General features: G+C 35.0%; 1 long non-coding RNA gene across 1 annotated transcript; it reads left to right on the top strand.

Annotated features, from left to right (window-relative positions):
- The first annotated feature begins 1,053 nt into the window (after positions 1-1,053).
- LOC141627483 (uncharacterized) lies at positions 1,054-4,475 on the top strand. The gene is made up of 3 exons (XR_012537041.1): positions 1,054-2,782; positions 3,395-3,455; positions 4,133-4,475. It is a non-coding gene; the product is annotated as an uncharacterized LOC141627483 (long non-coding RNA).
- The last annotated feature ends 655 nt before the right edge of the window (positions 4,476-5,130 follow it).

Raw genomic sequence — 5,130 nt, 5'->3', positions numbered from 1 at the left:
AATTTGACAAACATGTTATAATAACTATATATATTCCGATTTCAGTATCTATAATTTCAGCCGGGTTTCATAATATAAAACTGACATTACCGTTTTTGTAAAAAAATATACTTCGAAGAGAGGTGTGATTGGCGTTATTAACAAAAAATTACATAAAATAACTAACCCGGAGTAGTATTTTTGCTTTTAACTATCTTGTAAAATTGAGATCAAATACTGTGAGATCGGGAGTCGTTCTGTTTTACATTACAATATAGATTATATGCCTTGATGAAATGTGCAAGTATGAAATTAAAGAGGGATCGGAAGGATGATGTGAACAAAAAAAAAATTGATGGAATTATCGATGTAGATGAACATGGTGGAAGTGTTATGTTATACAAGCAGGGATACTCCGACACGGCACCTCACCGGCGTATCACGTGTCGATACGACACGATACGTAATACGACATGTGATACGTGTCAGACACGCTGGAAAAGGACACAACACCGGTACGGTATTGAAAATATGTGACACTCTTACCTGGGTTGTTGCTTTGCTCATAAATAATCATCCAAACTTTGATAACATCGCCGGAGTTCGCCTCAGATGGAGGACAGTCGTCGGCGAAGAGAAAGAGATGAGGCGCATGGAAGGAGAGTTGTAAAGTTGTGACTTGTGAACTATTGCGGCTGTTACTCAAATAATTAGGGTTTTCATTTAAAGGGGGCGTTTTGGTCTTTTACCAATGATATTTTATAATTCTACTCTCTATTTCTTTGACTTTCTGATTTGAACTTGCAAGTGGGTGCTAGTTGTACGCCTATTTGCCATACACTTGTCGCTATTAACATATAATATTAATATTAATAATTACATATAATAACAATGTAAAAAAAAACTCATGGTGGCAATGAATCTCCTTCAATATTTAGAGATGCGGTGTCGTATCCGTACTGTAAAATTGGTCAAGATACATGTTTGACCGTATTCCCGTATTATTGAATTTTCACAATCGCGTATCCGATACTCCGATACGTATCGGATACGATACACCTCTCCCGTGTCTGAGTAACATAGTATACAAGTGATATGGAATTGTGGAAGTGTTATAATTACCTTGTTAATAACATTGTTGATATGTGAATTTTAGTAAGATTGATGACGGTAACGTGGATATAGCTAATTCGATATAATATGCAATTAATATGAATTTTGTGAAACACAAGTTTGAATTGTTTTGAGGTCCAAGGAGTAATTTGTTTGATTAAGAGGTTAATTTGCAAATGTTAAAATTTGAATGTGGTTACTAATTGTCAATTGTTATGGTATGCATTATGTCATACGTGTTGATTAATGGTGTCAACTTGTAAAAGAAAATATATATACTTATTTAAAGTATGAGGGTTATGATCAATTGTAGTAAGATACGTTAGTAATAGTTTATATGTTTTATTTACTTGTCGGGATTTTAGTTAGGATGAGTAAGCTTATGAAATTGAGTTTAGCTTTCTAATTAGAGGTATTATTAGACGTACTTGTTGGGTTGAAAATCTTTGCAAGAAGCATGAGTTATGTGATAGGGTAAGCAGTTTGACAAGGGTAAAAGCATATTGAGGTGAAAATATGGTCTAGCTATGGGTTTAATCCTTATTTTTTTTCCTTTTATTAACTCGAAGAAAGTACTCCCATGAGCCTGTCTAACCTAATCTTTCATTCCCTTGTTATTTGCTAAGCTGCTATACTAATAAATTCTCCATGTACCACTGAAATCACATAATTGGGAACAATTAAGTATGGTGGAATAGATTACAAATATGATAGGTGTCAGTAGGGAATGAATTATCGGAATGACAATTTGATGTAATAACAAGAGTGTGACCTTAAAAAAAACGGTGGTGAGATGAGTATTAAAGGAAGTTCATAGTCGAGATATTAGATTGAATGTTAGATTGTTAGTTTTGGTTCATGTCATTTAAAAGTTATTATATGGGCATATTGTTATAAATAGTGGGTTTATTATGGAGTTGACTTCGGTTAACGAGATGTAATAATAGAAATACGATATTTGTGGTTGATTTTGATAAATGGTTTAGTTGTGAAAAGTTTTAATTATATGTTATGAGCTGGTATATTTCACTTCGTAAGTATTAGATATTATTATTCGTTTCATAGTTTGGTTGCTGATTTAATTAGCATAAGTGGTTACGAGGACGTAACCTTCGTCTTAAGGAGGGTAGAATGTGATACCTTTAATTTTAGAGACCTATAATATTTTGTTATATGACCTTATAACTAGTCGCTTGTATGTGTCTCGAACTTCGGGGACGAAGTTCCTTTAAGGAGGATAGATTGTAATAATACATTTTAGTCGCGGTACTTTTGGGGGTGATGGTTGTAGTGAACTTCGGGACGAAGTTCATTTTAAGGGGCAAAGACTGTAATACCCGTAATTTTATAAAGATTTTATTAGCATTTTATATTATATTTTTATATTCTATTACGAGTCGGGATTAATAAGTGAGACGGTTTCAAAAAAACAAATAAAAAAAAAGATATAAAAATGAAAAGTAAAAAAACTTAGATCTCGGTTGGGCCGAGAGTTTTAAGAGTCGAATACCATATATACTTATAAAACAAAACAATCAAACAAAAACAACAAAAGAAAAGAAAAAAAAACAAAAAAAAAAAGAAATTGAGAAGGGAAACAGGAGAACGAAGGAAGAAGAAGAAAAAAAAGGAAAAGTGGGATTTTGATCAGATTTTGAGACGATTCTTAGCTAATCTTCATCTTATTTTCGTAAGTAGACTATCCTATCATCTTTAATTCAGTTATTAGCCTATTATTGTAGTGTATAGTTCGAATTTTGTAACCCTAGAAATCGAATTGGGGGTTTTTCTTTATGATTGTTGAGACGGATTTTAATTGTTTAAATAGACCATGGTTTGGGGTTTGGTTAGTTTAGATTTTATTAGGATGAATTGTATTGGATAATTATACCATCTTATGCCATAGTATACCGTCTTATAGCTAGTTTGAGACCGTCTTATACATGGGCGTGGGGGTGATAAGGAAACCGTTTATGACTGTTTTGTGGATGTTATCGCTGCTGTATTGGGACGGTATGGTGGTCGTGTATGGTGGTAGTGGATGTGACTGAGTGTGGGTTATTATGGGACCGTGTATATGCTGTTATGGGGCTGTTTTGGCAACCTTATAAGGACCGTTTAAGGATTGTGTTGGACGAAAAGGGGACTGTTTTGTGACCGTTTTATGGCTGTTTTGCGGCTGCCTAGGCTGACCTTGTGACCTTGGGTGATTGGATATAAGTTTTTGACGTATTTACTTAGTTAATTATGTATTGTAATTTATTTAGCTAGTTAGTAATTGTATGTTATTCGCTTTGTTTAGGTGACGGCTTTGTCGAGGAAGCTTTTTAGTACTATTAACCGAGGTTGGATATTTGCTAAAGGTAGGCTAGCTACTCAACATTTACTTGCGGGGTTCTTTATGTGCTTATTTTCTTTGCATTATGGTCATTCGTTGGTCTTGGTTGCTTAGTAGTATTGTTGGCTGTGTAATTGGTGCATTAGAATTAGCATGATAGCCATGTGCTTTTGGTTCCATATTGGTGGGTGCTTGTTATTGTTTAAGTTGCTATTGGCATGTTTATATTGTCAGTGGACATTTTACCTTATTTCATTACTTAGTTGGCATATTATATCGAGTTAAAGGAACTTGGCATTGAGGTAGCATATACTTGTTTTTATATTATTCTATTGGCTTTGTGGATACATATTATTGTGTTGGCATTGGAACGAGGTGGATTGTGTTTTGGATAGGCCAGGCACGGGGAGGTTGAAGAGCCGTGGACCTTGGTTTGGATAGGACAGGCAGGGCATGGTGTAAGGAGTTAGCCCTGGACCTGGCGTGGCTAGTCCACATGGTGTGGTTGAGCTTGGGCTGAGAGCCTCGGCAACAGACTACTTGCGACATATTATTGAGATCGTGACATTGTGACTTCGTATTCATTTCATTGTTTATTTTATATTATTCGCATGTCGTCCTTTTATTTTATTATGGTTCTTAGATTGTTGACTCGTGTGTTCATTGTTGTCTTTAAATTGTCTATTTCCGTCATGGGAATAGATTCATAAGCAGGTATAGCTGATGGTTGTTGTTTGGCTGGGACGTGTGAGCTGGGACTCGATTCATCACTTTTATTTCTCATTAATAGATGGACTTTACTTATTAGTTATCGCTTAAATTTGTCAGTTGTAATTAAATTTATTTAGTACTTCATTTATTGGTGGCTTTTAGTTGTGGGAATTGTAAGTCCAATGCGGACATTTATTTTATCACTTAGTACTTACTTTTGTTAAAGTACCTTTAAATCGGTTGTTTCTTATACTATTTGTCTCAGGTAACTGAGATGGTAACACCGTCTTTTATCTGAGATGTCTAGCTTAAGGCTCTTAGATAAGCGGGGGTGTTACACATACTCTTCCATTCGCATAACCATCACCACCTGCCAAATATAACCATACAGCTAATACTCAACTAATAGCAACCGCCTCCTAAGACCACGTCTTATACATCCTCACAACCGTACATATCAATCCGGCCTATACAAGATCAACCTCTTTACAATTGCTATCTTTCTTATCTATCGTCACCCTTAACCATTAGTGACAACACCACAATACGACCACTGCTCGTAGAACAAATATCTTCCACTCACCTCTAAATATAGCAGTTCATTTCCTATCTTCGGTTAGCATTCCAAATAACGACATCAAATTTACCAACAAAATTTACCTCAACCTTCTTCCCAATACTATCCTTAATTGTATCGTCACCCAACTCACCACCAAGATCTCCTATCGTGCAAATTCTTCACCAAGCTTTTTACTTTCCTTAATTCCTAGAAACTTATGATTAACATGTCATCCTGGAATCCCTATATAACGTTAACTCAAATCCTCATGATAGTATCACACATCTCGATAATTCATTAGTTCTATATCACATAACTCCGGTCAACATTTTTCTCAGCTTACTTTTTATCCTTCTTTTCTCTTTACACTCAACAATACCAATTAATAGTTCAACTTCTTATTACTTCTATCTAACCCTTTAGTGCTCCG

The sequence above is a fragment of the Silene latifolia genome, chromosome Y, assembly GCF_048544455.1.
Source record: "Silene latifolia isolate original U9 population chromosome Y, ASM4854445v1, whole genome shotgun sequence".
Lineage (NCBI taxonomy): Eukaryota > Viridiplantae > Streptophyta > Magnoliopsida > Caryophyllales > Caryophyllaceae > Silene > Silene latifolia.
Note: the sequence above shows the minus strand (reverse complement) of the source record. Positions and strands in the feature narration are given on the sequence as shown.